Genomic DNA, 25,635 nt, shown 5'->3' with positions numbered 1-25,635 from the left:
ATTACTCTATGGGGCAGTTTAGACGATGCGTGAATTTTGCGCAGCGTGAGTGCGTTGCGTAAAACTCACGACATGTTCTATAATCGTGCGTTTTTCACGCAACACGCACCCATTGAAGTCAATGGGTGCGTGAAAACAACGCATGCCACACGGACGCTACTGCGTTGCATGCGCGAAAATCACGCAAGAGCTGTCAAAAGGATGAATGTAAACAGAAAAGCACCACGTGCTTTTCTGTTTACAAACATCCAAACGGAGTGTCAAATTAGAGATGAGCGCACCGAACTTCACCGGGTTCGGCCGAACTCGTTTTGACCGAACCCGGCAAAAAATGTTCGGGTACGCGACGTCAGGAGACAGTCACTGCCCACGGTGCTGAAAGACTTAAACTGTTTCAGCACCATGGACAGTGACTTTCGATCGCCATATACATATACGTGTAAAAAAAAACAGAAGTTCGGACTTACCGATAAGTCCCGGCTCCTTCCTCCAGTCCGACCTCCCGGGATGACAATTCAGGCCAAGTGACAGCTGCAGCCAATCACAGGCCAAGCACAGGCTGCAGCCAATCACAGGCTGCAGCGGTCTCATGGACTGCCGCGTCATCCTGGGAGGTGGGGCCGGATGACAAGAGAGGGACGCGTCACCAAGGCAACGGCCGGGAGACCGGACTGGAGGAAGCAGGCAGTTCCTGGTAAGTTTGAACGTCTTTTTTTATTCACAGGTTGCTGTATATTGTGATCGGCATTCACTGTCGAGGGTGCTGAAAGAGTTACTGCCGATCAGTTAGCTCTTTCAGCACCTTGGACAGTGACGGGCGTCGACTAGCCTCATCTCTATGATGGCGGCTGCGCGAAAATCACGCAGCCGCGCATCATACACGGATGACACACGGAGCTGTCAAATGCCTTTTGCGCGCGCAAAACGCAGCGTTTTTTGCGCGCGCAAAACGCACACGCTCGTGTAAATCAGGCCTAAAGCACTACTCACAGTAGTAAGATTTAAGGTATACCAAAGTAAGTGGGTCTTCTAACCATAGTAAGTCTTTCACTGACCAGCAACGTTGTGCAATGAAAACACTTATTAACCTCTCTTTTTTTAAGTAGTATTTTATCATCATTAAAGTCGATGGGTTCTGTCGGCCGCCGGTGGTGTCTGTGTTGCAACAGAACCGTTGCGTCCGGTATTACCTTGTTCTGCTCCTCTGATGGAGTAGTACAATGGAATGCCCTGATGTAGATGTGAACAGGGCCTTAGAGGTATTTTTAAAAGTTTGTCCAAAATGCATTTGGGATCAAGATGTACATTGGCAGGAACATCATCTTCTTACTATAAACCCCTTCACATTATGCCTCAGACTGGTGCATGATACGTCTTCGGGGTGGGCTACTTTAAAGAGGCTCTGTCACCAGATTTTGCAACCCCTATCTGCTATTGCAGCAGATCGGCGCTGCAATGTAGATTACAGTAACGTTTTTATTTTTAAAAAACGAGCATTTTTGGCCAAGTTATGACCATTTTTGTAGTTATGCAAATGAGGCTTGCAAAAGTCCAAGTGGGCGTGTTTAAAAGTAGAAGTCCAAGTGGGCGTGTATTATGTGCGTACATCGGGGCGTTTTTAATACTTTTACTAGCTGGGCGTTCTCATGAGAAGTATCATCCACTTCTCTTCAGAACGCCCAGCTTCTGCCTGATCACGCTGTGACGTCACTCACAGGTCCTGCATCGTGTCAGACGAGCGAGGACACATCGGCACCAGAGGCTACAGTTGATTCTGCAGCAGCATCAGCATTTGCAGGTAAGTAGCTACATCGACTTACCTGCTAACGCCGATGCTGCTGCAGAATCAACTGAAGCCTCTGGTGCCGATGTGTCCGACACGATGCAGGACCTGTGAGTGACGTCACAGATCTGCACTGTCAGAAGCTGGGCGTTCTGAAGAGAAGTGGATGATACTTCTCTTCAGAACGCCCAGCTAGTAAAAGTATTAAAAACGCGCCGATGTACGCACATAATACACGCCCACTTGGACTTCTACTTTTAAACACACCCACTTGGACTTTTGCAAGCCTCATTTGCATAACTACAAAAATGGTCATAACTTGGCCAAAAATGCTCGTTTTTTAAAAATAAAAACGTTACTGTAATCTACATTGCAGCGCCTATCTGCTGCAATAGCAGATAGGGGTTGCAAAATCTGGTGACAGAGCCTCTTTAAACCTGCACTATCTGTACTGTGTTGTGCTAATTTAGAATAATTATCTTCATTGATCATGGATTCTTAATACTTTATTTAAATTGTCTAAAATAACCACAGCTGCTCAGGTTTCTATATTATAGGCAGGCCCCAGTTTATATAACCATGTGTAAATAGGTCTACAGGACCAAATTAAATTCATATAGCTGAACTAGAGTTAGTCAGGTTTTAGCATGGGTTAATTATTAGAAGCTTTGGTGTAGTTAATCATCAGCTGTGTACATGCAGAATATCTCAGCGAACAGATTCTGGCCTAAAAGGATAATGTGATCAGTTCAGTCTGAAAAATCTGGATTGAAATGAGTGCTCGCTGTGTAACTAGGTTCTGTTCTGCCAGCTGAATGCCAGTAGCATGTGTTAATTTCAGAAAAAAAGCTGACAGTCAATGCTGCAGTATTTAGAAGTGCTGAGTTAACTGATACACAAGTCTAAATTGGCAGCTAAAGAGAAAAGGAGGTGTTGGGATTGGCTTTAACATGCAGAGCTATTATATCAAAACTTGTTATATTGTTACATAGACAAGAGCTGAACATTAGCTCTCTCTCCCACCTCTCACTTCAGTAAATTTTTCCAGAACGGCTAATACTAACTATAAAAGCAATATTTTATGCAAAGTAATAACAATTAAAAGTATGCACACACCAGAAAGCATATAGAAAATGCCCTGTTCTGCATTCATCATTTGTTTTAGAAAAGTGAAAAACAAATTAAAGGGTAATTTCTGATTTACATAGTAACTTACTGTCACGAATGTGGACCCACTAGGCAGCACCGCCGTAGCGGAGTAGCAGCTGGCCAAACAAAAGTCTATAGAGTCTCTGCAAAGTCCTAGCACAAGAGTACCTGTAGTACAGTAGCAGAGGCTTAGGCACAGATGAAACTTGAAGGTAGATGACGCCACACGTGGCGGATGATTTTAGGCGTGGAAGAAGACACCAGACGTGGTGTTTGAGAGCAGGCGTCACAGGTGGCACAACACGACTCCAACACTAGATAAGTATCAGGAACAAACTCAGCACTGGATACAGGTAGCAGGTTACAGGACCACTGGGAACAGGATAACACTAAGGGACCATTTGATAGGACTAACATGAGAATACACAACAACGTTCAGGCAACGAGTGGAAGGGCAGAGCCCTTTTTAAAGTCCAGAGTGATCAGGGGCTAATTTGTAATATTTTTTATGTGCGCGTGCTGGCCCTTTAAGGTCAGGAGCGAGCGTGCTCGTGCACCCAAGAGAATGCTGCAAGACGGAGCATAATAGAGTGCTGGGGAGGGAGATGCCACCCTGAACTTGGCAGTCTGCGGTCGTGGCCGTCAAGGGGTAAGTAGGGACAACAGGCCACGGCCGCAGACATTACAGTACCCCCCCTTACGCCCCCATTTCTTGGATAGAGAGTGTGAGAGGGATTTCATAATGAGGGTAGGGGCATTAAGGTTCTCTTCTGGCTCCCAGTATCTCTCCAGTCCACCAAATAAAAAGTATTTCCTCCTACTCTCTTGTAGTCCAGGACCTCCTTTACTTCGAACACATCAGAAGAACCGCTGGGAGCAACTGCATGACTAGGAGTTTTACTGTAGCGGTTCAGGACCACAGGTTTCAAGAAAGACACATGAAAGGAGTTGGGGATTCTTAGAGTAGGAGGCAGTGGAAGCTTATAGTAGACAGGGTTTATCTGTTGCAGGAACTCAAAAGGTCCGAGAAACCTGGGAGCAAATTTGTACAAGGGCACCTTCAGGCGAAGATTCCTTAATGACAGCCAGACTTTGGTACCAGGAAGGTGGCTCTCTTCTTCGTGTATCCGCTTTTTGCTTCATGCGATCAACCGCCAGCAGAATAGAGGACCGGGTCTGCTGCCAGATTTGTAGAAAAACTCCAAATGCAGAGTCAGCTGCGGGTACCTGAGATGGAGACGGAACAGGAAGAGGGATTTGTGGATGTTGGCCGTACACAATGTAAAATGGTGTGGAAGTAGTGGACTCACTTTTGTGGTGGTTATAAGAGAACTCAGCCCATGGAAGAAGCTGTACCCAGTCATGCTGCATGGAGATGAAGTGACGAAGATAATTCTTCATGATTTGTTTAATCCTCCGTGGAGGACTTTTGTTTGTTTGGCTGACAGGAGGAGAATCACGCTGGTGTTCATAAGACTCGAGACCTGATAGCTCATCATTTCTGGTGACCCACACTGCCCAAAGATATTGTGGACTTTGTCTCTTCCTGCACTGTCTGGGCTTCTAATAAGGTTACTCACTCCAAGCCTGCCGGTCTGCTCCAACCTCTGCCTGTGCCCAACGCTCCCTGGCAGCATATTGCATTGGACTTTGTCATAGATCTTCTTCCCTCAGCAGGATGCAATACTGTCTGGGTGGTGGTGGACCGGTTCTCGAAGATGGCAAATTTTATTCCGCTGACCGGCCTACCTTCTGCTCCTCGACAGGCTAGTCTCTTCATTCTGCACATGTTCCGCTTGCATGGCTTGCCCCTTCATATGGTGTCTGATCGGGGGGCTTCAGTTCACCTCAAAATTCTAGAGAGATACCTGTAAACTCCTAGCTGTGAAATTGGATTTTTCCTCGGCCTACCATCCCATGTCCAATGGTCAAGTCGAGAGGGATGTCTCTAACTTGCAGGGGATTAGCAGGGACGGGTCTATGATACATTGAGGGGTCTCCACAGTGTCCTCTGTTTCAAACGACCTGGACAGGGCATCGGCCCTCACATTTTTGTCAGCAGGACGGTAGTGGAGCACAAACTGAAAGCGGGTGAAGAACAGCAACCACCTGGCTTGACGGGCGTTTAGCCATTGAGCCAAGTGGAGATAGGTGAGATTCTTGTGGTCTGTGTATATCAGAATAGGATGAACTGTGCCCTCTAGAAGATGTCTCCACTCCTCAAGTGCCAACTTGATGGCCAGTAACTCCTGATACCCAATAGAGTAATTGCGCTCTGCAGGAGAAAAAAGTCTCGAGTAATAACCAGAAACCACTGCATTTCCTTTGAAGCTTCTTTGGAACAGAAGTGCACCTGCACCAACAGAGCAAGTGTCCACCTCCAATGAGTACTGTCAAGACACGTCAGGATGATGGGGGATTGAGGCTGAAGTGAAAGAACTCTTGAGGCTAATAAATGCAGATTCCCCCTCTGGAGTCAACACCTTGGCGATCATACCTTTCTTGGTAAGGGTAGAGATTGGAGACGTCAGTGATGAGAAATTTGGGATAAACTGCCGGCAGAAGTTAGCGAATCCCAAAAAACACTGTATAGACCGCAGGCCCTGAGGACGTGGCCATTCCAGGACAGACTTTACTTTCTCAGGATCCATTTTGAGGCCTTGATCTGAGATGACGTAGCCCAGGAAAGGCAGGTAATTCTTTTCAAAAATGCACTTCTCCAGCTTGGCATACAGACGATTCTCCCTTAATCGCAACAGAACTTGACGGACATGCCTCCGATGTGTCGTCAGGTCTGGGGAAAAGATCAAAATATTATCAAGATAGACCACAACACAGACATAGAGGAGAGCTCAGAAGATATCATTCACAAATTCTTGGAAGGCCGTGGGAGCGTTACACAGACCGAAGGGCATCACCAGGTATTTGTAGTGCCCGTCTCGAGTGTTGAATGCCGTCTTCCACTCGTCACCTTGACGGATTCGGATCAAGTTGTAAGCCCCATGCAAGTCCAGCTTAGAGAAAATCCTGGCTCCTCGTATACGGTCAAACAATTCAGATATCAGTGGCAATGGGTATTTATTCTTGACCGTGATCGGGTTGAGACCATGGTAGTCAATGCAGAGTCGAAGAGATCTGTCTTTCTTTTTAATGAAGAAGAACCCGGCCCCGGCCGGCGAGGAGGATTTTTGTATTAAACCCCTCTCCAGATTTCTTTGATATAGGCTGACATGGACTGAGTCTCTGGCAAGGAGAGAGGATATACCCGTCCATGAGGAGGTGAAGCATTTGGAATCAGTTCAATCGGACAGTCGTAAGGCCGGTGTGGAGGAAGCATCTCAGCCTCCTTCTTGCTGAAGACGTCTGCAAACTGAGAAAAATGAATAGGTAATTCTGCTAATGACTGAGGCCGAGGAGGCTGGGCAGGATGGATCTGTTACAGGCAACGGCGGAGACATTTGTAGCTTCATTGGAGAACTTCTCCGGTATTCCAGTCAAGGCCTAGGGCATGTAACTGGAGCCAAGGCAGACCCAGCAAGGCAGGATTGATGGCTTTAGGCAAGAAAAGAAATGTAATCAGTTCAGTAGGGCTCCAACTTGGAGCTTCAGTGGCTTGGTCTCAGACACGATTGGATCGGGCAGAGGAAGTCCATTCACCAAGGCAACAGCCAGAGACGTCTCCAGAGGGACTGTGGGCAACTGGAGATGATCCACTAGGTTTTGTTGGATGAAGTTTGCCACAAACCCCCAGATAGGCAGAGACACAGTGCATCTTGTCGCCGGACCCTATGTTCATGAAAATAGACAGTTTGGAGGAGAATTTTTTATTTAGCGCCATTCTGCCTAGGGATGTCTTTAACTTGCAAGGGGTTGACAGAGACAATACAAGACGGATCAATAATATTCTGTGGAATCTCCTCTCCATGGTGTCCTCTGTCTCGAATGACCTGGACAAGACATCGGCCCTCACATTCTAGTCAGCCGGGCGATAATGGAGCTCAAACTGGAACCTGGCAAAGAACAGCGACCTCCTGGCCTGACGAGGGTTCAGCCGTTGGACCGTCTGGAGATAGGTGAGGTTCTTGTGGTCCGTAAAAATCTGCACCCTCTAGTAGTTGTCTCCACTCCTCCAGAGCCAATTTGATTTTGCCAGTAACTCCCGATCCCCAATCGAGTAGTTGCGTTCTGCGGAAGAGAAGAGCTTAGAGAAATATCCACATACCATTGACTTGCCCTTGGAACCTCTCTGGAACAGGAGTGCACCAGCACCAAAGGATGAGGCGTCCACCTCCAACGAGAACTGTCGAAAAACATCTGGATGATGGAGGATAGAGGCTGATGTGAAGGCACTCTTCAGGCTATTGAATGCGGACTCTGCCTCAGGAGTCCACACCTTGGCATTTATGCCCTTCTTGGTGAGGATAGAGATAGGAGATGTCAGTGAGGAGAAGTTTGGAATGAACTGTCTGTAAAAATTGGCGAATCCCAGAAAGCGCTGTATGGCCCTCAAGCCTTGAGGGCGTGGCCATTCCAGGACGGACTTTACCTTTTCAGGATCCATCTTGAGACCTCTATTCGAGATGATGTAGCCCAGGAAGGGTAGAGCATCTTTCTCAAACACGCACTTCTCCAACTTGGCGTACAGACGATTCTCCCTTAACCGCAGCAAAACTTGACGGACATGTCTCTGATCAGTCACAGGATCTGGAGAAAAAAATCAAGATGTCATCAAGATAGACCACAATACAAACATAGAGAAGGTCACGGAAGATGTCATTAACGAAGTCCTGGAAGACCGCAGGATCATTACACAGGCCGAAGGGAATTACTAGATATTCATAGTGTCCATCACAGGTGTTAAATGCAGTCTTCCATTCATCACCCCAGCGAATCTGGATTAGGTTTTAAGCCCCACGCAGGTCTAGTTTGGAAAAAATCTTGGCACCACGTATACGATCAAACAGTTCTGAGATTAGTGGCAGCGGATACTTATTTTTCACTGTGATCTGGTTGAGACCCCAGTAGTCAATACAAGGCCGCAGAGAACCATCCTTTTTCCTGATGAAGAAGAACCCAGCTCCTGCCGGGAAAAAAGTCTTCCGTATGAAGCCCCTCTCCAAGTTCTCCTTAACATAAGCGGACATGGACAGAGCCTCTGTCAAGGAGAGAGGATATACCCTACCACGGGGAAGGGATGCGCCAGGAATCCGTTTGATAGGACAGTCATACCTCCCGCTTGCTGAAGTCGTCCGAAAATGCAGCATAATGACCAGGCAATCCTGCCAATGACCGAGGCAGAGGAGGCTGAGCCGAACAAATCTGTACCAGGCAACGGTTGTGACACTCGGGACCCCACTGGAGAACCTCCCCGGAGTTCCAGTCCAGGACTGGGGCATGTAGTCGGAGCCAAGGCAGGCCCAGCAGCACGGGGTTAACAGCCTTGGATAAGACAAAGAACGATAGAAGCTCGGGGTGGAGAGCTCCCACTTGGAGCCTCATCGGCTTGGTCACAGCTAGAACTGGGGCTGGCAGAGGTAGTCCATTTACCGATGCAACCATCAATGGCCTCTCCAGAGGGGTTGTGGGGAATTGGAGAAGATCCACCAGGTCTCTACGAATGAAATTAGCAGCGGATCCAGAGTCCAGATACGCAGAGACCCGATGCGTTTTCTCCCCGGACACTATGGTCACGGGTATGGACTTTTGGGGACACAGACGCACAAGATGGCCTCCGAGGCCGCAATATAGACAGAATCCCGAAGTGCGTCTGCATTGTCCTGGGTAGATAGCTTAAACTGGTCCATCCTCACAGACTCCTTAGGAGTATCGCCATCAGAGGACAGAAAGGGTTGCTCCTCCCGACGAGCTTCTTAGAGCCGTTCTCGGATCCTTATATCAATCCGGGCGGCCAGAAGGATGAGGTCATCCAGGGTAGACGGTAGATCTCAAGCGGCAAGTTCGTCCTTAATCTTAGGAGACAGTCCCTGCCAGAAAGTAGCCACCAGGGCTTCATTGTTCCACAACAGTTCTTCCACTAGTGTGCGGAAGTGGATGGCATACTTGCCCACGGAGGTGTCTCCTTGGCGTAGGTTCAGCAAGGAGTCTGCTGCGGACGAGACTCGTCCAGGCTCCTCAAACACTGTGAGAAACGTCCAGAGGGACCCCTGGAAGTCACGGGTCTCTGGTCCTTGTCTCAGCCAGATAGGATTCGCCCATGCAAGGGCCCTGCCAGTAAGGAGAGAGATGATGAAAGTGACCCTTGCGCCATCAGATAAAAATGCCCTTGCATACAGGCTGAAGTGGATCTGGCACTGATTCAAAAATCCACAACAGGTCCTTGCGTCTCCATCATAGTGGTCAGGAAGTGGCAAAGAAAATCGATGATCCACACCACCAGGAGGTGTAGTCTGAGGATCAACACTGCCAGGAGGTGTAGTAGGAGGAACGGCAGCATGCGAGTCCTGACGACGTGCGAGAATGTTCAAGGCCTAGAGGAGTTGGTCCTGTCGAGACCGGAGGTCCAGCATATCCGTCCGCATCTCTTGTGACGTCATCTTGGTGTCCATGGCCTGAGAGTACTGTCACGTTAGGTGCGTGGACCCACTGGACCGTACCGCCTTGACGGTATGGCAGCTGGCCAACAGGATGCAGGTCACAGTCTATAGTTTGTATAGTGTACCTGTGGAAGCTCGGACAGAAGCAATCCAGGCTCAGCTGGGACTTAGGCAGCAGGCAGACGTCAGGCGTGGTGTAGCAGGACAGGCATGGAATACAGCACAGCACGACTACAGCTCAGCACGGCACTTTACCAGGTAGCACGGGATACAGGATACAGTTACAGGAATGGGAAACACTGGGAACTGGAAAACACTAGGAGACCATTTGCTAGACAAACTTAGGGTACGACAACAACGCTAAGGCAGGGGAGGAAGGGGCTGAGCCCTTCTTATAGTCCAGGGTACTCATGGGCTAATTCTAACATTAACTTCAGGTGCGCGCGCTGGCTCTTTAAGGGCGGGCACGCGCACCCTCAGGGATCTGGCCGAGGTAAGCGGAAGTGGCGTCTCATACCCATGGCTGCGGCCGTCAGGAGGTGAGTGAGCCTGACGGCCCGCAGCCATGGACATGACACAGACCATGTCTTAGGCTGGGTTCACACCTGCGTTGTACCATTCAGTTGTTCTGCTCCGTCAGACGAGCAGAACAAGGGAGTAATGGAACCAACAGACACTGCTGGTTGCTGACAGAACCCATTGACTTTAATAGGTTCCGTCGAGGTGTCCCTGATTTTACTGGACACAATAGTGCAGCATGCTGCGCTATTGTCTCTGGTAATCCCGGACGGATCTGCGATGAAGGCCCCTAACGGAGTATCCAACGCAGATCGTTTCATATGCCAGTCTTAGCAAACTGTTCCGATGGAGTAAGATGCAATAGAATTATTAATAGGCGCACACCTTTTAATAAATCTGTTGCATCTTTCGTTGGTCATGCGCCATACATACCCCCCTGGCCCCATCGGACGTAAAATAAAAAATGCATGCTCCCCTAGCACCGCTCCTCTTCGTTTCTTCCCTTATATATGACACAACACTCAAGCCTTTGAGTTATGCGTTAGATACAATGTCCTGACACTGCCCAGTGTCAGAAACGCTGTATTAGCCGCCAGTAGTGAGAGCCTAATGGGACCGGGAGGGGAGCAGCGAAGAGGAGCAGTGAGGTGAGCATTTATTATTTATTTTTTATTCTTTGATAGGGACCCCGCAAGAAGCACTAACAGTCTAAATATTCAACCCAAATTGCGGCTTTTGGACCTTTTTGTGATTTTTTTTTATGTAGAAAGGTTGATAGATTCCCCAAAGCTTATTAGAAAGTCAGGGAAGGCGGTCTTACTTTAAATTTTTTTTGTACAACCAATTCGAAACTGTGCCCAATCAGCTGATAACGCTTTAAGTCCCAGCGCTTCCTTTTAGTGCAATTAAATTAATTATTGCTTACCCGAAAACAATCTTGCTGCATTTCTGGAACCAAGGGTGGAGTGGTACCTTGGGAACAGAGAGAAGTGATCCCGGCTCTGGCTGGCACAGTGGGGGCATTGTGCCAGGCATGGGGACACACACTGTGGCTAGAACTCTATGGAGGCACATTTTGGTTTGCAATGTAAGGATGAATTCACATGCTGCAGATTTGCTGCCGATTTTCAGTCCGGATTCCACACTGAAAATCTGCAGCAACTTACAGTACTATACATGTGGATACTGATTTTAAAAAATGCGCTGAATTGAGGGCATGCTGCGGATTTCCTTATGCATAGCGTTATAACAGCGAGAATTTGCTGTGAAATCCACTGTGCAAAAAGTCAGCAGCTATTGGACTTGGGAGCGCCAATGCTACAATGCACACCTCAGTTACTGCAGATGCTCATTTTGAAGTAGAAGCGGATCATAGTATTCAATCAGTGATTGGCATGAAACTTTTGGTTCTTATTTCAAAAAGGGGTTCTGCAGAAGCTGAGACGTGTAAAATAATTCATACTTTACTCTCTAGTATAAATCATTAAGGGTATTATAATTTACTTTGTCGTTCCTTCACCTGTATGATCACAGAATTCTGTCTTAAAATGAGGGGGGGGGGGTTACATAGTTCCATATACGTTATACTTACAATATGACGTACAATGTTCTATAGTTATGGATGAGAAAAGGGTTAAAAGTCATCACCATGTTACCAAGAAATGTCATTAATTCACAGTAGCTCATGTTCAGCCCATGATTTCTCTGTAAATTCATCCATTATTCATCAGACAAAAACTTTAATAGGCTTGTGGGCTTTATGCATTGCAAAAGTTTGGGTGTTTGGTGAGACAGACATATAAGAAGCTGCCTGCAGGTTTTAAACAAGATGGGACATGTATTAGATGACTATCTTCTTTACTAGCTTCATAATCTATCACTAATTATGCTAAACATGACTAAACGCACAGCTACATGGTACACCTCAAAACAGTGCTGATGGTTTTCTATGTGGTCTACTATCCATATATATATATCACTGATCCGTACCGGCCATTTAAAACTTTGTATTATTATTCTCCTGATAAAACCAAACTAGCCAAGCTGTGGGCACATATATACACAGTCGAGTCACATTATTATGACCACCATCTAATATACAGAGTAACCGCCGTGTGCAGCACAGGCAGCAGCTTGACGGGCTGGGAGTGACTCAATAAGGTGCTGGTAGGTTGTCTCCGGTATCTGTAGCCTTGCTGACTGCAATGCATCCCACATTTGCTGGAGGGTGCGTGGGGGAGGATCCATAGAGTGAACAAGACGATCGAGGTGGTCCCACAGATGCTCTATTGGGTTCAAGTCTGGTGAATTAGGGGGCCAGGGAAGTACTTGGAAGTCTTGGTCGTGCTCTTCCAACCACCGTCGGACATTTCTAGCCGTGTGACATGTCACATTGTCTTGCTGGAAGATTCCATCGGCCCTAGGGAAGACAAACAGCATGTATGGGTGGACGTGATCTGCAACGATGGATTCATACCCAAATCAGTTCAGAGTGTCTTCCACATGAATGAATGGGCCCAGAGCATGTCATGAAAAAATTCCCCAGACCCTAAGGGTATGTGCACACACACTAATTACGTCCGTAATTGACGGACGTATTTCGGCCGCAAGTCCCGGACCGAACACAGTGCAGGGAGCCGGGCTCCTAGCATCATACTTATGTACGATGCTAGGAGTCCCTGCCTCGCTGCAGGACAACTGTCCCGTACTGAAAACATGATTACAGTACGGGACAGTTGTCCTGCAGCGAGGCAGGGACTCCTAGCGTCGTACATAAGTATGATGCTAGGAGCCCGGCTCCCTGCAGTGTGTTCGGTCCGGTACTTGCGGCCAAAATACGTCCGTCACTTACGGACGTAATTAGTGTGTGTGCACATACCCTAACACTGCCGCCACCAGCTTGTGTTATTCCAGCAATGGTTGCAGGGTGTTTGTTCTGTGATGTTTCTCGCCTGACTTGGCAATGTTTATCCGTTCGATGGAGCAGAAAATCTTACGGGAGAAGGCAATCCTTTACCAATCATCGGTGGTACAATTCCGATATTGCCGTGCGAATTGTAGCCTTTTTTTCTCATGCACCTTTGTTAGCATAGGAGCAGTGGCCATACAGTGACGTCTGATTCAGAGCCCCATACGTAGTAGAGTTCACTGAACTGCTGTTTTAGACACACATCTGGTAGCCCCCAGGTTGATTATCACAGTGTGCTTCTCCACTGTAGCGTGTCGTTCGGCCCTCGCACACCTTCATAGCTGACGTTCACCTCTCACATCAATGGCACATGGTGCTCTGCAGTTTCCACGTCGGTTATTCCCATTGGTGCCATTTGTTCACTCACGATACAATTTCACCACAGTAGTATGCGAACAGTTCACAAACTGCGCTGTTTGAGAAATATTGCCACCCTTGGCCTGAAAGCCAATAATCATCCCTTTTTGCAACTCTGATAAATCGCCCCTTTTACCCATGGCAACAACGAGTGATATGTGTTCAGACAGCCTATCGCACGCTTTATATACCCACCAAGCCAGCCCATGACATATCACTTCCTTCATGGGCTATGCGCTGCTGACGTCGAAAGCAGGAGGAGGTCATAATAATGTGACTTGACTGTGAATATACAGGGATGCCCGGTGGGGGGGGGGGACAGATAATGTCTATTGGAGTGGGACCCAACTCTGTCCCTACCAGAGACGCCCTGTATGCCCTAATAGGACAAACGGTACACCCGCCCCAAAGAGGGGCGATCCTGTGCCGAAACCCTTCCCTTTTAAGCCCTACACGTTACTCCTGTAGCTAAGGCTAAGTTCACATTTGCGTTGTGTAATCCGTTACTCTGATCCATTTTCAGATCAGAATAAGGATAAAAACAGCATCAAAATAACAAATGCAAACGGATTACAATCTGTTAGTATCCATTTTACATTGACACCAGTGATAAAACCCATACGTTAGACATCCTTTTTTTTCAACAGAGAAATAAGTCTTGTAGTCTGCATTTTTACCTCCCTTAAAAAAGGCTGACTAGCAAAACAGACGCGAACAGGCACTAACGGATGCAATTAAAAAACCCATTGATTTTAATGGGATTTTTAATCGATCCGTTTTTATCCATTACTCTGATCTAAAAATGGATCAGAGTAAAGGATTATACGAAAGTGTGATCTTAGCCTAAGTCCCAAGGAGTTTCCCAATAAACATAGGCGGTTCATCAGGGGGCCAAAGGGAATTGACACAAATGGATAACAATTTTACCAGACATGAGTGGCAAGATAACGCTGAAACTGTCAAAACGTAATAAAAGGCTCAATCTCGAGCTACTGACTGTACCCAGGTGCCAATGTATATGGCGTTCGTTACGGCCAACACTGACCACAGCTAATGCCTTACAAATTGGCGCATGGCAGTATATGCATTCAATTGAGAGACACACATCAAAAATTGCCAATTCATCATGCTGGTAGCAGTGAACAAAGAATTTAGCAAACGGAGCCCACCCACACTGCATGTGTTTCTCATAAAGCTATCCTACATTTTCTACATGGATGGATAGATACCATATGGGGAACCATTTATACATTCTTTCCAAAATACATATAAACTAAACCGGCAAAATAGATTTCAAGGAACTACTTGGTACTTGGAATAAAGCCTTACCAATAGTTTAATAATTGCTTGATGAAGACAAGTAGAAATCCAGTAAAGCTGGCCATACACTAGAGGTTTTAAATGGCCGATTTATATTATTTTCTGCCGATAAAAGACCAATTTCTGTGAAAAAGTTGATCTGCCATGATAGATTCGTAATGGCCGCGGTCGCAGACTGCCGGCATCACTTACCCTCCAGTGGCCGCAACCGCAAATCTGGCGTCTCCCTCCCCACAGACGCCAGCACATGCAGCCGCACTGCCTTGTAGTGTTTCCTAAGGTGCGATCCTTCAGGCAGTTGATCTCATGAAATCAGGGCCAGCACCAGGTTTATGTGGGCCCTTTGGTGACACAGACTTAGTGGGCCCCCGTGCGGGAGAACTCACAGCGGCAATAAAATGGCAGAAAACTTCACTTTGTGCCCCCATATAGACATTAGGCCCTGTTTAAGCGTCCATATAGAAGTTAGGCCCCCAGTTTGCACCCCAATAAATTTAGTGCCCTCTGTAGATAGTGGCACACAGCCCCCCTCCCAGGTAGTGTCAGCCGAGTGGGCCTCCAAGGTTAGTGGGCCCCGACGCTTGCCCGGGTTCGCCGGGTGCTGACGCCGGCCCTGCATGAAAAGGTATCCCGATAGAAAAAGAAAAGTTCCTCCTCAGTATTCTCCTGGAGTCAAGGTTTGGCTAAATTCAAAAAGCATTTGACTTAAGATACCTTCTCACAAATTCCCTCCAAAGCTCCTCAGGCCTTTCGAGGTCTTGCAACGAATTAACCCTGTGTCCTATAAGCTTCGGCTGCCTCCTACTGTCAAGATTCCCAATTCTTTCCATGTGTCCCTCCTAAAGCATGTTGTCCTGAACCGCTACAGTAAATCTCCTGGTGCTACAGTTGCTCCCAGCGGTTCTTCTGAAGTCTTCAAGGTCAAAGAAATCCTGAACTACAAGGAGTAGGAGGAATGATTTTTCTATCTAGTGGACTGGAAAGGGTTTAGTCCCGAGGAGAGGTCTTGGGAGCCAGAATGCCCCTACTCTTATTAAAAAATTCCTCTCACACTCTGGACCTAAGAAGAGGGGGTATAAGGGGGGTACTCTAATTTCTGCGGTCGGGGACTGTCGGCTTGTCTTACCCACCAACGGTCGCGACCACAGACCATTGAACTCCTGCTGGCGTCTCCCTCCCCGGAGACGCCAGCACACACGGCCACACTGCCCTGCCCAGTGTTTACTAAGGTGCGCATGCGTGCTCGCCCCCGGCCTTAGAGGGCCAGCGCGAGCACCTGTAAATGTTCCCTACCCAATCCCAACAGCACCCTGAATTATAAAAAGGTGTAACGTCCGTGGTCGCTGACCACGAACTCCTTCCATCCAGTCGACGCGCTTCTCTCATGAGATGTCTGCACATACGGCCGTCCTGCTCCACAGTGACCACCAGGGTGCGCTCACGAGCTCAGTCCAGACTTAAGAAGCCAGAGCGCACGCATGTTGGAGATTGAGCTAATTGCTCCCAGAGCACCCTGGGCTATAATAAAGTCCCAGCCCCATCCTCACACGCCTGAGCGTTGTTGTCGTATTCCAAGTTTGTCTTGCAAATGGTCCCCTAGTGTTTCCTGCTCCCAGTGTTCCCTGTTCCTGTATCTTGTAACCTGTATCCTGATCTAGTACCTGTCCTGCTTCTCCATGCCTGACGTCTACCTGCTGCCTAGTTCCAGCCAAGCCTGCCTTGCTACTGTCTGAGCTGCCACAGGTACCCTATATGAACTATAGACTCTGACCTGCGCCCTGTTGGCCAGCTGCCATACCGCCAAGGCGGTATGGCCAAGTGGGTCCACGAACCCTTCGTGACAGTACGCTCAGGCCATGGACCCCACTGGTCGATCCAAGACCATGACGACGTCACAAGAGATGCGGGCGGATATGCTAGACCTCCGGTCTCGACAGGACCAACTCCTCAAGGCCTTGTACATTCTCGCACGTCGGCAGGAGGCACGAGCTGCCGTTCCTCCTACTACACCTCCTGGCATTGTTGATCCTCAGAATACACCTCATGGCAGTGTTGACCCGCGTTTTTCTTTGCCACTTCCGGACCGCTATGATGGAGACACAGGTACCTGTCATGGATTTTTTAAATAGTGCCAGATCCACTTCAGCCTGTATATTAGGACATTTTCGTCTGACGGCGCAAGGGTCACTTTCATCATCTCTCTCCTAACTGGCAAGGCTCTTGCATGGGTGAACCCTATCTGATAGAGACAAGGACCAGAGACCAGTGACTGCCAGGGCTTTCTCCAGACTTTCGCATGGTGTTTAAGGAGCCTGGACGGGTCTCATCTGTAGCGGCTTCCTTGATTAAACTACGCCAAGGAAACACCTCTGTGAGCGAGTACGCCATCCACTTCCGTACCCTGGCGAGAGAACTATTATGGAACAATGAGGCCCTGGTGGCTGCATTCTGGCATGGACTGTCTTCTAAAATGACGGACGAACTTGCCGCTCGAGACCTAACATCTACCCTGGATGACCTCATCCTTCTGTCCGCCCGGATTGATATGCGGATCCGAGAATGCCTCCAAGAGGTTAGTCGGGAGGGAGGCCTTCCCAGTCTGGTTCCTACTTTGCAGCAACCCCTGCTGTCCTCAGATGTCGATCCTCCTAAGGAGTCTGTGAGGATGGACCAGGAGAGACAACGCAGACGCACTTCGGGACTTTGTCTATATTGCGGCCTCGGTGGCCATCTTGTGAGCCTGTGTCCCCAAAAATCCCAAAGCCTAGGGTTGCTCGGAGAGACAACCTTGGGTAAGAAAGGACTTCTGTCTAACTTGTCCATACCAGTTGTAGCGTCCATGGCCGCGGGCCGTCAGGTTTACTCTCCTCCCGATGCCCGCGGCCATTGATCCGTGAGCGCTGGTCCCAGTCTCCTTCCTAGAAGACGCCAGCGCTCACTTCTGCTCCGGTCTGCTGTGTCCCATAGGGTGCGCGTGCACGCTTGTGCCTGGCCTTAAAGGGCCAGCGCGCGCACAAAGGAAATCGTCATCATCAACTGCCACAATTTCCTGGTCTATAAGAAGGCCCCAGGTCTTCTGATCCTTGCCTGAGCGTTGTTAGTTTTCCTAGTCTGTCTTGCAAATGGTCTCTTTGTGTTTCCCGTTCCAGTTGTTACCCATGCCTTGTTACCTGTTCCTGTTTCCCGTGCTGTGCCTCTAGTATCGAGTCGTGCAACGTCCTGTGTAATCCGCCACGTCCTGTGTCATCTGCCACGTCCAGAGGAATCCGCCACGTCCTGTGTCATCTGCCACTTCTGGTGCAACCTGTGGCACCTGTCATCCGCCACGTTTGGCGTTATCTGCTGCACCCATCTCCACCAGTGCCAGAGCTGCGGCCACTGTCTGGACAATCCAGGTACCCTTGTGCGGGACATTGTATTGCTGGAGTTTCCTGTTCTTTGGCCAGCTGCCTCCCCGCTACGGTGGTACGGCCTAGTGGGTCCACTAACCCGCTACGTGACAGTACGCTCAGGCCATGGACCCTGCTGGTCAACCTGAGACTTTGACTACACAAGCCATGCTGGCTGAGATGGAGAATCTCCAGTCATGACAAGACCAACTCCTCCTGATGGTGAACGCCATTGCCCATCGGCTGCTTGCTCCAATCACAGTCGTCACCGCACCCATGCTGTTCCTCCTGCTACACTTCATGTCTGTACCTGTGCCAATCCCCTGTATTTCTTGCTGCTACCTCCACGCTATGACGGAGATCCGAGGTCCTGCAGGGGATTTTTGATTCAGTGCCTGATCCACTTCAGACTGTCACGTAGCGGGTTAGTGGACCCACTAGGCCGTACCGCCGTAGCGGGGAGGCAGCTGGCCAAACAACAGGAAACCCCAGCAATATAATGTCCCGCACAAGGGTACCTGGATAGTCCAGACAGTGGCCGCATTTCTGCCACTGATGGAGATGGGTGCCGCAGGTTGCACCAGACGTGGCGGATTCCTCCGGACGTGGCAGATGGCACAGGTCGTGGCAAATTCCTCTGGACGTGGCAGATGACACAGGACGTGGCGAATTCCTCCAGACGTGGCAGATGACACAGGACGTGGCACGACTCGATACTAAAGGCACAGCATGGGAAACAGGAACAGGTAACAAGGCACGGGTAACAACTGGAATGAGAAACACTAAGGGACCATTGGAAAGACAGACTGGGAAAACTAACAACGCTCAGGCAAGGATCAGAAGGCCTGGGGCCTTCTTATAGACCAGGAAATCGTGGCAGTTGATGATGATGACGATTTCCTTTGTGCGCGTGCTGGCCCTTTAAAGCCGGGCACTAGCGTGCGCGCGCACCCTGCGGGACACAGCAGATCGGAGCGGAAGTGAGCGTCTCCTAGGAAGGAGATGGGGACCAGCGCTCACGGATCCATGGCTTCGGGCGTCGGAGGTGAGTAAACCCGACGGCCTACAGCCATGGACGCTACAGTATCCCCCCTCTTAGCCCCCTCTTCTTGGGGCCAGAATGAGAGAGGAATTTCTTAATAAGCACAGGGGCACTGAGGTTCTCTTCTGGCTCCCAGGACCTCTCCTCAGGACCAAACCCTCTCCAGTCCACCAAATACAAAGTCCTTCCTCCTACCCTCTTGCAGTCCAGGATCTCCCTCACCTCGAATATATCAGAAGAACCGCTGGGAGCAACTGTGGCACTAGAAGTCTTGCTGTTGCAGTTCAGGACCACTGGGTTTAGGAGGGACACATGAAAGGAGTTGGGGATTCTGAGGGTAGGAGGCAGCCGCAGCTTATAGGAGACAGGGTTTATCTGTTGCAGAATCTCGAAAGGACCAAGGAACCTGGGAGCAAACTTGTATGAGGGTACCTTCAAGCGAATGTTCCGAGAGGACAGCCAGACTTTAGTCCCCGGAAGATACTGAGGCGGCTCTCCTCTCCTAGTATCTGCTTTTTGCTTCATGCGATCGACTGCCAGTAAAATAGAGGACCGGGTCAGATTTGCAAAAAGTCCCCATAAGCAGAGTCAGCAGCGGGTACTTGAGATGTGGTCGACACTGGGAGAGGGACTTTAGGATTTTGACTGTACACAATGTGAAATGGAGTGGAAGTGGTGGATTTACTTGTGTGGTTGTTGTATGAGAACTCGGCCCATGGAAAAAGCTGTACCCAGTGATCGTGCTGTGAAGAGATGAAGTGGCGGAGATAATTCTCCATGATCTGGTTGATCCTCTCAACTTGCCCATTGGACTGGGGGTGATAAGATGAGGAAAAGTCCAATCTCACATCCAGGAGTTTACAGAGGGCTCTCCAGAACTTTGAAATAAACTGAACCCCCCGGTCGGACACAATGTGTAGAGGCAAGCCATGCAAGCGAAATATGTGTAGAATGAAGAAACTCGCCAGTCGAGGAGCATAAGGTAGGCCGGTCAGCGTAATAAAATGTGCCATCTTAGAGAACCGGTCCACCACCAATGCAGGACGGGTCTATGATAGTCTGAAGGGACTACACCGTGTCTTCCGTCTCAAACGATCTGGACAGGGCATCGGCCCTCACATTCTTGTTCACGGGACGGTAGTGGAGCACAAACTGGAAACAGGTGAAGAACAGCGACCCCCTGGCTTGAAAGGGATTCAGTCGTTGTGCAGACTGAAGATAGGTAAGGTTTTTGTGGTCGGTGAAGATCAGGATGGGGAGAGCAGCGCCCTCTAGAAGATGTCTCCACTCCTCCACAGCCAATTTGATTGCCAGCAGCTCCCGATCTCCAATAGAGTAATTGCGCTCAGCAGAAGAAAAAGTCTTGAGTAGTAGCCACATACTACTGCCTTTCCTTTGGAGCTCCTCTGGAATAGAAGTGCACCTGCACCAACAGAGGAAGCGTCCACTTCCAGTGAGAACTGCCGAGATACGTCAGGATGATGGAGGATCGAAGCTGAAGTGAAGGTTTTCTTGAGGCTAATAAAAGCGGACTCTGCCTCTGGAGTCCACACCTTGGCATTCACACCCTTCTTGGTAAGGGTAGAGATGGGAGCCGTCAGAGAAGAGAAGTTAGGTAGAAATTGGCGAATCCCAGGAACCGCTGTATGGCCCTTAAGCCTTGAGGAAGTGGCCACTCCAGGACAGCTTTCACTTTCTCAGGATCCATCTTGAGGCCTTGATCCGAGATGATGTAGCCCAGGAAGGGCAGAGAATTCTTCTCAAAGACGCACTCTTCCAGCTTGGCGTATAAATGATTCTCCCTTAATCATAGTAGAACCTGACGGACATGCCTCCGATGAGTCGTCGGATCTGGGGAGAAAATCAATATATCATCGAGTTAAACAACAACACAGACATAGAGGAGATCTCGGAAGATATCATTAACGAACTCCTGAAACACTGCGGGAGCGTTACACAGTCCGAAGGGTATCACTAGGTATTCGTAGTGCCTGTTCCGGGTGTTAAATGCCGTCTTTCACTCATCACCCCGGCGAATCCGGACTAGATTATAAGCCCCCCGCAGGTCTAGCTTAGAAAATTTTTGGGCTCCTCATATGCGATCAAACAGCTCAGATATAAGTGGCAACGGGTATTTGTTCTTGACCGTGATCTGGTTGAGACCACGGTAGACAGTGCAAGGTCTAAGGTATCCGTCCTTCTTTTTAACGAAGAAGAATCCAGCCCCGCCCGGGGAGGAAGACTTAGCGTTATCTGCTGCACCCATCTCCATCAGTGCCAGAGCTGCGGCCACTGTCTGGACTATCCAGGTAGCCTTGTGCGGGACATTGTATTGCTGGGGTTTCCTGTTGTTTGGCCAGCTGCTTCCCCGCTACGGCGGTACGGCCTAGTGGGTCCACTAACCCGCTACGTGACACCAGTGACCATAGTGTCTAGCAAGAGAACGCATCAGGTCTCTGCATATCTGGACTCTGGATCCGCTGCTAATTTCATCCGTAGAGACCTGGTGGATCTTACTCAATTACCCACCCCCACCCCTGGAGAGGCCGTTGACGATTGCATCAGTGAATGGACTACTTCTGGCAGACCAAGTCATAGCTGTGACCAAGCTGCTGAGGCTCCAAGTGGGAGCTCTTCCCTCAGAACTCCTGTCGTTCTATGTCCTATCTAAAGCCGTTAACCCTGTGTTGCTGGGCATGCCTTGGCTCCAACTACATGCCCCAGTCCTGGACTGGAATTCTGGAGAGATTCTCCAGTGGGGCCCTGAGTGTCAAAGCCTATGCCTGGTGCAGATTCGTTCGGCTCAGCCTTCGCTGCCTAGGTCATTGGCAGGATTGCCGGGTTATTATGCTGCATTTTCTCCTCACTGACTTCTCCTATCTCTAACCTCCCTAAGAAGGGCATGAACGCCAAGCAATGGACTCCTGAGGCAGAATCCGCATTCATTAGCCTGAAGAGTGCCTTCACGTCAGCCTCTATCCTCCATCATCCAGATGTCTCTCTACAGTTCTCGTTGGAGGTGGTCACGTCCTTTGTCGGTGCTGGCGCACTCCTGTTCCAGAGAAGCTCCAAGGGCAAGTCAATGTTATGTGGATATTTTTCTAAGCTCTTCTCTTCCGCAAAACGCAACTACTCGATTGGGGATCGGGAGTAACTGGCCAGCAAATTGGCTCTGGAGGAGTGGAGACATCTACCAGAGGGCGCAGCTCATCCCATCCTGATTTTTACGGACCATAAGAACCTCACCTATCTTCAGACGACCCAACGGCTGTACCCTCGTCATGCCAAGTGGTCACTGTTCTTTACCAGGTTCCAGTTTGAGCTCCATTATCGCCCGGCTAACAAGAATGTGAGCCTTGTCCAGGTCTTTCGAGACAGAAGACACCATGGAGGTTCCACAGAACATCATTGATCCATCTTGCATTGTCTCTGTCAATCCCCTGCAAGTTGGGGATAGTCCTCCAGGGAGAACTTTTGCGCGCCTGGCTGACCGTGGAAGAATCGTCCGCTGGGGACACTCCTCTAGACTGGCAGGTCACGCGGGGACCCGTAAGACGTGGGATCTGATTGCTCAACATTTCTGGTGGCCCACACTGCCCAAGGACATTATGGACTTTGTTTCTTCCTGTTCAGTATGTGCAGCCAACAAGGTCGCTCACTCCAAACCTGCTGGTCTGCTCCAGCTATTGCCTGTGCCCAATGCCCCCTGGTAGAATATAGCTATGGACTTTATTACGGACCTGCCTCTCTCTGCCGGATGCAGTACTGTCTGGGTGGTGGTGGATCGATTTTCAAAGATGGCTTACTTCGTTCCTCTGACCGGTCTTCCTTCTGCTCCTCTGCTGGCCAAGCTGTTCATCCAACACATCTTCCGCCTGCACGGCTTGCTGCAGCATATTGTGTCTTATCAGGGGGGTTCAGTTCACCTCGAAGTTCTGTAGAGCCCTCTGCAGACTCCTAGGTATAAAGTTGGACTTTTCCTCGGCCTACCATCCTCCGTCCAATGGTCAGGTCCAGAGGATCAATCAGATCTTGGAGAACTACCTACGCCACTTCATCTCCAAGCAGCATGATGACTGGGTGCAGTTGCTTCCGTGGGTACTCTTACAACAATCATACCAGTGACACAAACAAAACCTATAAATTGGAGTCTGACACACGAAAAGTTAATTAAAACAATGAAAGTTTATTAGATCAATTAAAATAAACAAACGTGTAAAAACATAGAGATGATGCCACAAGAAAAAAATGGACAGCCAGAATATACATCACAGAGCGGCACTATATGGACCGATTACACACACCTGGTCTAATACAACTACATATTTGATGAAATGCTGTGTAGAAAGCACACTATATATCAATCCCAAGTGCTGAGTGCAGGATGCAACAACGATGCGTTCGCTATGTAATTACACTGTATGATATATCTGGGACAACAGCCCATACGTGGTTACAGTGCATTACAAGAAAGGGTATCCACATCGCAAGTAAAACAAGTAATAACTATTGCACGTGTAAGAATGTCACTTACCCATCTCAAAGTACAGATGTCTGGCGTCCACCCCGACGCGCGTTTCGGCCCGGAAGCCTTCGTCTGGGGATCATACCAGTGAGTCCACACAGAAGACACCATGCCTTATTGTCTATGGCCAGCACCCACAAATTCCTCTCCCGGTCCCTGTTATGTCCGAGGTGCCAGCTGCTGACACGGCTTTTGGGGACTTTCTGCAGATCTGGCAGCAGACTCGATCCTCCATCCTGCTGGTGGTCGACCGCATGAAGCGGAAGGCGGACACAAGGAGAAGGGAACCTCCTCAGTTTCTTCCTGGCACGAAGGTCTGGCTGTCCTCCAGGAATATTCGACTGAGGGTACCGTCGTACAAATTTGCTCCCAGGTTCCTCGGTCCCTTCGAGATCCTGCAGCAGATCAACCCTGTCGCCTACAAGCTGCGGCTGCCTCCTACCCTCAAAATCACCAACTCCTTCCATGTTTCTCTCCTGAAACCAGTGGTTCTGAACCGCTTTACCAAGACTCCAAGCTCTGCGGTTGCCTCCAGCGGCCCTTCAGACACCTTCGAGGTTAAGGAGATCTTGGACACCAAGAGAGTGAGAGGAAAGACTTTTTATTTGGTGGATTGGAGGGAGTTTGGTTCAGAAGAGAGGTCCTGGGAGCCAGAGGAGAATCTCAACGCTCCTACCCTCATTAAGAGGTTTCTCTCTCGTTCTGGTCCCAAGAGTAGGGAGCGTAAGAGGGGGGAATACTGTAACGTCCGTGGTCGCTGACCATGAACTCCTTTCATCCAGTCGACGCCCTTCTCTCAAGAGATGTCTGCACATACGGCCCTCCTGCTCCACAGTGACCACCAGGGTGCGCTCACGAGCTCAGTCCAGACTTAAGAAGCCAGAGCGCACGCATGTTGGAGATTGAGCAAATTGTTTCCAGAGCACCCTGGGCTATAAGAAGGTCCCAGCCCCATCCTCCCACGCCTGAGCGTTGTTGTCGTATTCCAAGTTTGTCTTGCAAATGGTCCCCTAGTGTTTCCTGCTCCCAGTGTTCCCTGTTCCTGTATCCTGTAACCTGTATCCTAATCTAGTGCCGTGCTGAGCTGTAGCCGTGCTGTATACCACGCCTGTCCTGCTTCTCCGTGCCTGACGTCTACCTGCTGCCTAGTTCCTGCCAGGCCTGCCTTGCTACTGTCCGAGCTGCCACAGGTACCCTATATGAACTATAGACTCTGACCTGCGCCCTGTTGGCCAGCTGCCATACCGCCAAGGCAGTACAGCCCAGTGGGTCCACGAACCCTACGTGACAAAAGGGCTCTGCCCCTTCCTCCTTGCCTGTGCGTTGTTGTGTCTGCCCATGTTTGTTATTGCAAATGGTCCTTTAGTTGTGTTCTTTACCCTGTGTTCCCGTATCCTGTATCCCGTATCCAGTAATTGTGTTTTGTTTCTGTGCGAAGGTTAGCGTTGGAGTCGAGTTCATCCTCTGTGCCACATGTCATATGCCACGTATCATCTGCCACGCCAAGCATTATCTGTGCCAAGCGTCATCTGCCACGCCAAGTGTCATCAGTTCCAAGTGTCTGCTACACCTCGTATATGCTACGCCATGTGTCTGCTACACCGAGTGTCTGCCAAATCATCTATCCAGGTAATCTTGTCCTAGAGACTGTTATTGAATATACTTTGGCCAGCTGCTACTTCGCTACGGCGGACAGGCCTAGTGGGTCCACGTACCCCATAGCTATGACTGTACGCTCAGGTCATGGATCTCGCTGGTCAACTTAAAACTGCGATCCAGCTGATGCAAGTTGACATGCGTGACCTCCGGGCACGCCACGATCAACTCTTACAGGCTGTGAACTCTGTCATTAACTGTTTGGATCGTCCTTCTGTTCCTCCTCTGGCTGCTAGGCTACTCTACCACCTGCTATCCCTCCTGCCTGTCCTGGGTCTGCAATCTCATTGCCTCTACCTCCTCACTACGACGGGGATCCTAAGGCATGTAGAGGTTTCATTAACCGGTATACAATCCACTTCAAGTTACGTGC

Source organism: Rhinoderma darwinii, chromosome 1 (genome assembly GCF_050947455.1).
Source record: "Rhinoderma darwinii isolate aRhiDar2 chromosome 1, aRhiDar2.hap1, whole genome shotgun sequence".
Lineage (NCBI taxonomy): Eukaryota > Metazoa > Chordata > Amphibia > Anura > Rhinodermatidae > Rhinoderma > Rhinoderma darwinii.
This window is presented reverse-complemented; position numbering follows the sequence as displayed.